The sequence below is a fragment of the Canis lupus genome, chromosome 1 (assembly GCF_003254725.2).
Source record: "Canis lupus dingo isolate Sandy chromosome 1, ASM325472v2, whole genome shotgun sequence".
Lineage (NCBI taxonomy): Eukaryota > Metazoa > Chordata > Mammalia > Carnivora > Canidae > Canis > Canis lupus.
In genome coordinates, this window is record NC_064243.1 from 120,137,444 (window position 1) to 120,146,643 (window position 9,200).

Genomic DNA, 9,200 nt, shown 5'->3' on the forward strand with positions numbered 1-9,200 from the left:
CAGGAGGCATTATTATAGTTTCAAATTGCATTGCCTTGATTAATGAGAGGTAGAGCATCTTTTCATATGTATGGGAGTCATTTTGTGAATGGCTGGTGTATAGGTTTTATTTGGTGTTAATTTTGTTCTCTTTGAATTTTTAAAAAGCTTTTCAATATTCTGTGTATAGTTATTTGTTGATTTGACACGTATTAGACAAATACTAGAAATAGCTTCTAGTCTGTGGCTTATCTGCTCATCCTTTTACAGTGCTTTTGAATGAACAGAGCATTATGGAATTTTTTAAAGATATATATATATTTTTGAGAGAGAGTATGCAGGGAGGGGCAGAGGGAGAGGGCAAGAGAGAATCTCAAGCAGCCTCCCTGACATGGGGCTCAATTTCAGGACCTTGAGATCATTGACCTGAGCCAAAATCAAGAGTCAGGTGCTTAACTGACTGAGCCACCCAGGTGCCCCTGAAGCATTATGGAGTTTTAAAGATGGAAACCATGAGCATGATGTGCTTTTGGTTTTTATAAAGGATTCCCTAGTGCTCTTTGATTAATGGACTGGGAAAGGTTCAGACACAGTGGATAGAGGAAAATCCACCAGGAAAATCCATCACTGACCATAACAAACCAGGAGGAGAAGTTGGTGGTTTGAACTAAAGAGTAGACAATGAAAATAGAGAGTAATTAGATATCTCCAAGAGATATCTGGGAGAGGAATTTATGGGGTTTTATATAGATGAGAAGAAAGTAGATGCTAAGAGTGACTATCTGGAATTCAGGTTCCAGCCAAGATGAGAAATAGGGTCTGGACATATCTTCCTACCTTAAAAAAAAAAAAAAGACAAAATATATATTTAAAAAATTTCATGGACTATTTGATGATAGAAGACCCAGATTCCTAAGAGATGGAAAATAAATGAGATGATCCCTAACTGAGATACCTCAGCTTGCTGCCTCAGAAGAAGGTCCAGGCCATAGTGAAAGTAAAGAGAGGTTCAGGACAAAATGGACAGATCCACCTATGTAATCAGAGATCTCACGCCTATCTCTCATTAATTGATAAGAGAAGTTGAGAAAAAATCATTAAGGCAATAGAAGATTTGAACAGTACTACCAGCCAACTTTACGTGATTGGCATCTATAGGACACTCCATCAAACAACAGTGGAACACACTTTTTAAGTGCATGTGGAACTTTACCAAGACAGAGCATATGCTGGACTACAATAGACTCCATGAATGTTGAAGGATTTGGATTGTGTCGAATATATGTTCTTGAACCACAGTAGAAGTAAATTAGAGCAACAGATAAATATGTGAAAGATCTCCCAATATTTGGAAAATAAATAACACACTTCCGAATAACCTGTTTGTCAAAAAAATAAATAAAATAGAAATATGGAAGAAATTTGAGCTGAATGGAATGAAAATACAGTACATGAATGTTTGTAAGAAACTGATTAAAACAGCATTTAGAAGGAAATTTATAGCACTAAACATCTATATTTAGAAAAGAAGAAAGATCTCAAACAAATTACCTCAGTTTTCAGCTTAAGAAACTAGAAAAAGAAAAACAAATGAGACTCAAAGTAAGCAGAAGAAATGAAATAATATAAATCAGAGTGGAAATCAATGAAGCAGTAAACAGAAAAAGAATACAAAAAAATAATAAATGGAACAGAAACCAGTTTCTCTGAGAAGTTGAATAAAATCAGTAAATCTCCAGCTATTTTGGTCTGAAAAAAAAAAAAGAGCAAAGGCAATAATTAAGGCAATAATTATCAATATCAGAACTGACAGTACATTTTCTATGGATACTAAGAAGTAAATAAAGGACAATTATAAATAACTATATAAATTATATATATGAATTATATATATAAACTATATATAAACAACTATAAATAAATTCATCGAATTAAATGAAATAGATTTCTAAAAAGACGCAAACCACCAAAGATTACTCAGGAAGAATGAGATAGCACGAATAGCCCTAAGACTATTAATTAAAATTTTAGTTAACAATCTTTCCATCAAGAAAATTTCAGGCCGTTCAGTTTCACTTGTGAGATCTACCTGGCCTTGAAGGAAGGAGTGGCACCAATTCTACGTGAGTGTCTGTACAAAATGGAAGAGAAGAGGATGCTTCCCAACACATTCCAGGAGACCAGAATGACCCTGATACCAAACATGAGACAAGAAGAGCATAATTACAGACCAATATTCCTCATGAACATAGATGCAAAGTTCATTAAAATTTTTTTTTAGTAAATGGAATTCAGAAGCATAGAGGGTAATACATCATGAGGAGATCAGGGTGGAGGGAGGGATTTTTCTGGTGGGAGATTCAATTGTGTCTAAATACTTAATGGGAAGGAACCACCACCCACGGAGGCAATAATTGATGGCCCAGTATTTTCTAGAGTGGACCTTCTCAACTCTGGTTGTGCATTCAAATTTCCTGAAGAACTTTGAAAAAAATGTGGATGCTCCAGCTACTATCCCTATCCCTCCCTCTCACCCCACTCCTCAAGCTATCACTCCCTCCTGGAGTGAGCCTCAGCTTCCTTCCTTCCCTTCCTTCCTTCCTTCCTTCCTTCCTTCCTTCCTTCCTTCCTTCCTTCCTTCCTTCCCTCCTTCCCTCCTTCCTTCTTCCTTCTCTCTCTCAGTCTCTCTCTCTTTGTTTCTTTTAAATAAGAGCTCACCGGGTATACAAATGTACAGCCATGGTTAAGAGCCATTGTGCTTAGGGAGATGGCCTAAATGAGTGAAGGGGTGTGGAAATACAGATTTCCAGTTATGGAATAATTAAGTCATGGGAATAAAAGGCACAGCGTAGGGAATAGAGTCAATGATATTGTAATAGTGCTGTACGGTGACAGATGGTAGCTACACTTGTGGTGAGAAGAGCATAATGCACGAACTTGTCAAATCACTATGGTGTACACCTGAAATTCATGTAACATTGAACATTATGTGTCAATTATACTAAAAACAGAAAAGAACCATGGCTCTGGAAGATATGACCTGGGATCCCAATCATAGGTGAAGCAATTTGCCTTGGGTGTGAGGAAAGCTGCTCATTGTAACAGGAAGGAGGAATCAGATGCAGGTTAAGGTTGAGAGCTTGATGGGGGAACATGAGGGTAGGTCCCCTTACTTGGCTTATATTTTTAGCCACTGCCAGTTTGTTCTCTGTATTTATGCATTTGTTTTTGTGTTTGGTTGCTTTGTTTTTCTAGATTTCACATATAGGTGAAATCATATGATAATTGTCTTTCTCAATCTGACTCATTTCACTCGGCATACCTTCTAGGTCCATTCACGTTCTCCCAAATGGCACACTCTCTTCCTTTGCCATGGCTTAGTATATATTACAGTGTATGGATGGAGGTAGGTACACACTGCATCTTTATTCAATCATCTATCAATGGCCACGTGAGTTGCTTCTGTATCTTGGCTGTGGTAAACAATGCTGCAGTGAGCGTAGAGGTGCGTATATCTTTTTGAATTAGTGCTTTCGTTTTCTTTGGGTGAATACCCAGTAGTCGAATTACTGGATCATTTGGTATTTCTAATTTCTACTTTCAACCTTTTGAAGAACCCACATACTGTTTTCCATAGTGGTGGCACCAATTTACATACCCAGCCATAGTGCCTGAGTGTTTCCGTTTCTCCACATTCTTGCTAACACTTGCTATTTGTTATCCATTTGATAATTCCATTTGTTATTCCATTTCCAACAAATTCCATTTGTTATTCATTTTTTTTTGATAATTCCATTTGCTTGATAATATATCCATTTCATTCCGAGAGGTAGGAGGTGATAGCTCCTTGTGGTTTTGATTTGCATTTCCTTGACAATTAGTGATGTTGAGCATCTTTTCATATGCTGTTGGCCATCTGGATGTCTTCTTTGGAAAAATGTCTATTCAGGTCTTCTGCTCATTTTTTTAAACTTGATTATCTTGTTGTTGTTGTAGTTGTAGTTGTTGTGGTTATTAAGCTGTATAAGTCCTTTATACTTTTTGAATGTTAACCTCTTATTGATATATTGTTTGCAATTTTTTTTCCTATTCTGTAGGTTGCATTTTTTGTTTGGTTGGTTTCCCTTGCTATGCAGAAGCTTTTATTTTTTTTTATTTTGGTGTAGTTCCAGTAGTTTATTTTTGCTTTTGTTTCCCTTGCTTGAAGAGAAATATTTAGAAAAATGTTGCTAAGGTTGATATTAAAGAGATTATTGCCTATATTTTCTTTTAGGAGTCTTATGGTTTCAAGTTTCATTTAGGTCTTTAAACACCATTTTGTATACTATGTAAGAATTGGTCCAGTTTCATTCTTTCGCATATAGCTGTCCTATTTTTCCAACACCATTTATTGAAAAGACTGTCTTTTCCCTTGTATATTCAGAAGTATAGAGATGTCGTGTCATCCACAAAGAGTGAAAGTTTTACTTCTTCCTTACCAATTTGGATGCCTTTTTTTTCTTGTCTGATTACTGCACTTAGGATTTCCGATATTATGTTGAATAAAAGTGGTAAGAATGGATATCCTTGTCTTGTTCTTTAGAGTAAAAACTCTCAATTTTTTACCATTGAGTGTGATGTTACTGTGGGGTTTCCATATGTGGTCCAATCCCAACACCTAATGTTGAGGTGTGCTTCCTTTAAACCTACTTTGTTGAGAGTTTCTTTTTTTTTTATCATGAATGAATGTTGTACTCTGTCAGATGCTTTTTCTGCATCTACTGAGATGATCATATGGTTTTCAATCCTTCTTGTTAATGTGCTGTGTTATGATGATTGATTTGTGAATATTGACCATTGGCATCCCTGGAATAAATCTCACTTGATTGTGGTGAATGATCCTTTTAAGGTATCATTTGAATTTAGTTTCCTAGTATTTTGTTGAAGATTTTTGCATCTATATTCATCAGGGATGTTGGCTTATAGTTTTTTATTTTCTTTTCATGCAGTATTTTTGTCTGGTTTTGGTATCATAGTAATGCTGTCCTCATAGAATGAATTTGGAAGTTTTCCTTCCTCTTTGTTTTTTTGGGAATAGATCCATGGCATATTTAGAAGATTTTGTTTTATTTCTAAACACTGTGAATTTAAAAACATATTTTATATTTGTTAATTTCTAATTTAATTCTAATAATTTGATTCTATTATAGTCAGGGAAAATACTCATTGTATGATTTCAATGTCTAGTATTTACTGAGTCTTTTAAAATCTATCAACAAATGGTCTATGTTGGCATTTGTACTTGACATACATTTTGCTATTGGATATCATGTTTTATACAGCTCAGTTAGGTTAAATTGGTTGATCATATCCAGATATTCATTTTCTTTATAGTTTTTTTTTTGTTTACTTGTTCTGTTAACCACTGGAGAGAGAATAAAAGTCTTTAGTTATAATTCTAAATTTGTTTATTTCTTCCACTAGTTTTCTAAATTTGTGTTTCATTTATTTTGAAGATCTGTTATGTGCACATTCATTTAGAGCATCTTTTACATGAATTGATCTTTTAGCCAATATGATACATTTTTCTTTATCTTTAGTAATATTTTTTATTTTAAAATCTTTGACTGGTTATAAAATAGTTGTATCCTCTTTCTCATTCTTATCTTTATATATCTTTTCTCATCCTTTTACTTTTAACCTGTCTGTGTCTTTATGTTCAAAAACTGTTTTTTATAGGCAGCATATAGTTTGGCCTCAATATTTTACTCTAATGTTAATGTTTGGTAATGTTACTGATGTTGGGTTTAAGTCTACCAATGTATTTTTCTTTTTGGTAATTGTTCATTTTTTTCACTTTTGAGTTAATTGAGAATTTTTAGTGTTTCATTTTTTAATTGAAGTATAATTGACATAAAATATTAGTTTCAGGTGTACAACATAATGATTCAATATTTGTATACTTTGTAAAATTATCACCACAATATGTCTAGTTACCATCTATCACTATACAAAGTTACAGATTTTTTTCTTGTGAAGAGAAGTTTTGAGATTTATTTTCTTAGCAACTTTAGAATTTGCAGTATGATATTATTGACTATTGTCACCATATTGCACATTATATCCCCATGACTTATTTACTTTATAACTGGTAGTTTTACCTTTTGATTGCCTTCACTCATTTTACCACCTCCACTCTCTGTGCTGGCAACCACAAATCTAATCTTTGTATTGTAAGTTTTATTTTATTTTTTTGTTCATTTTTTGGGTTTTGTTTTCAGATTCCATGTGTAAGTGAAGTCACATGGTATTTATATTTCTCTGTTAGACTTATTTCATTTGGCACAGCATTAACTTATTTCACTTATCCTCAAAGTCCATCCAAGTTGTCTCAAATAGCAATATTTCATTCTTTTTCATGGGTGAGTAGTATTTCATTGTATCTATAACTGTATCTATCTCACGTTTTCTTTATCCATCCATTCATTGATGAACACTTGGGTTGTTTCCACATCTTAGCTATTGTAAATAATGCTTCAGTGAACATAGGGATATATATTTTTTTCAATTAGTGTATTCATTTTCTTCAGATATATATCCAGAAGTGAAACTGCTGGATCATATGGTAGTTCTATTTTTAGTTTTTGAAAAATCGCCATAGTGTTTTCCATATTGGCTGTGTCATTTTCCACTCCCACCAATTGTATGAAAGTTCTCTTCTCCACATCCTTGCCAACACTTGCAATTTTTTATCTTTTTGATAATGGCCATTCTGACAGGCATAAGATGTGGTTTTGATTTTCATTTTCCTGATGATTAACAAGGTTTAGCACCTTTTCATGTGCCTGTTGGTCGTCTGAATTCTTTCTCTGGAAAAACATCTATTCAGGTCCTCTATCTATTTTTTATTGGATTGCTTTTTGTTTGTTTTGTTATTGAGCTGTATGATTTTTAATGTATTTTGGATATTAACTTCTTATCACATATACAGTTTGAAAATATCTTCTCTCTTTCAGTAGGTTGCCCTTTTATTTTGTTGATGATTTACTTGCTGTGTACACTTTCTTAGCCTGATGTAGTCCTATCTTTGCTTTTGTTGTTATTGCCTTTGGAGTAGGATCCAAAAGAATATCTCCAAAAGTGATATCAGGGGGCTTACTGGTTTTTTTTTTCTTCTAGGGCTTTTATTGTTTCTCATCTTACATTCAGATCTTTAATTCATTTGAGTTCATTTTTGTGTGTGGTGTAAGATAATGGTCAAGTTTCATAGTTTTTGCATGTGGCTGACACTGAGGTCCTTGTCAACCATGACAACAATGCCATACTCCATGTAATTAGCATAGAAAAATCACTGGGTATGATTTTTAACCGAATGAATGTATAATAATTTATTTATTGTGTAGGCAACACAAATCTCTCTGTTCTGGTATCACACTCTTTTGTAATCCCCTACTCTTTTTTTTAAGATTTTATTTATTCACTCATGAAAGACGTAGAGAGAGAGGCAAAGACATAGGCAGAGGGAGAAGCAGGCTCCCCATAGGGAGCCCCATGTGGGACTCGATCCCAGGACTCCGGGATCATGCCCTGAGCCAAAGGCAGATGCTCAACCACTGAGCCACCCAGGTGTCCCTGTAATCCCCTACTCTTAAGTGTAATCTGGACTTGACAGGTTGTTTTGAATGAATAGAATACAGCAAAATTAATGGGAAATCACTTCTATGATCGGTTTACAAAGAATTCATAGCAGTATCTTGCACTTTCTCTGCTTGCTTGTTATTATGAAGTAAGCTGCACTACAGAGAGGCCCATATGGCAATAAACTGAGGGTAGACAGCCAAAGAGAAAATGAGGCCCCATTTTTAAGAGGTTGCAAGTAACTGAATCATGTCAACAACCATATCAGTGAGCTTGGATGTGGATTTTTCTCTGGTTGATCCTTCAGAGAAAACCTCACCTATCATCTAAGAGTATTCTTATAAGAGACTCTTATTTAGGGAACCCAGAAAACCCATGACTAGATATCACAAACATTGTGATATTATAAATGTTTTTGTCTTAAGTCACTAAATTTTGGGATAATTTGTTACACATCAATAGATAATGAACACACTTTTCCTACCTACTATGTTTGGACATGCCTCTCCACTCTTTTTTTAAAAGATTTTATTTATTTATTCATGAGAGACACACAGAGAGAGGCAGAGAGAGAAGCAGCCTCCCTACAGGAAGCCCAATGTCCTCAATTCCAGGACCAGGGATCACACCCTGAGCCAAAGGCAGACATTCAACCACTGAGCCACCCAGGAGTCCCTCCTAACTCTTTTATTTGCTGTTTTAAATAATGCTGAGAGGTGCCTGGGTGGTTCAGTCAGGTCTTAGCATGTGAGATCGAACCATGCATGAGCTCCACATTGGGCATAGAGCCTGCCTAAGATTTTCTCTCTTCTTCTCCCTCTGCCCTCCCAATCTTCTGCTCATGTGCACATTCTCTCTCTTTCAAAATAATAAATAAATAAATAAATAAATAAGTAAATAAATAAATAAATAAATAAATAAAGCAAACTGAAGTGAGTAGCCTTGGGTACATCTTCTTCATCTTCAGAAATGAATTTACATAAGTGGAGCTCAGTCTAAAGTTATGAGCAGTGCTCAGTTTAGTAGTGCATCTAATAAAGACTTGGAATGATTCAGAGAAGATTAACATGGCCTCTGCATAAGGATGACATGTGAATTCATAAAGTGTTTCATACTTTTTACAAAGCTTTGAAAGCAATTCAATGGAGGAAGGATATTCTTCTCAACAAATGGTGCTGAAGTGATGGGACATCTATAAGAAAGAAAATGAACTTCAGGCTGAACTTCACATTTTATATAAAAATTAACTCAAAATGGATTATGGACTTCAATTCAAAACATGAAATTATAAAATCTTTAGGAAAAAATAGAAAGACAAATACTTTGGCATCTAGGACTAGTCAAAGAGTTCTTAGACTTGACACCAAAAGCACAATCTAGAAAAGAAAAAACAACTCTTCAATTAAACCTCATCAAAGCTAAAACAATGTATCTTTTCTGAATGTCTAGGTGAAGAAGGTGAAAACAAGCAACATACTGGGAAGAGAGATATTTGCAAATCACATGTCCCACAAAGGAATAGTATCTAGAATATATAAAGAACACTGAAAACTCAGTAGCAAAAAAAAAAAAAAAATCAAATTAGAAAATGGGCAAAAGGCACA

General features: G+C 34.6%; 1 non-coding gene across 1 annotated transcript; it reads left to right on the top strand.

Moving 5' to 3' along the window:
• The first annotated feature begins 8,606 nt into the window (after positions 1 to 8,606).
• LOC112645681 (U6 spliceosomal RNA) lies at positions 8,607 to 8,715 on the top strand. The gene has a single exon (XR_003127188.1). It is a non-coding gene; the product is annotated as a U6 spliceosomal RNA (small nuclear RNA).
• The last annotated feature ends 485 nt before the right edge of the window (positions 8,716 to 9,200 follow it).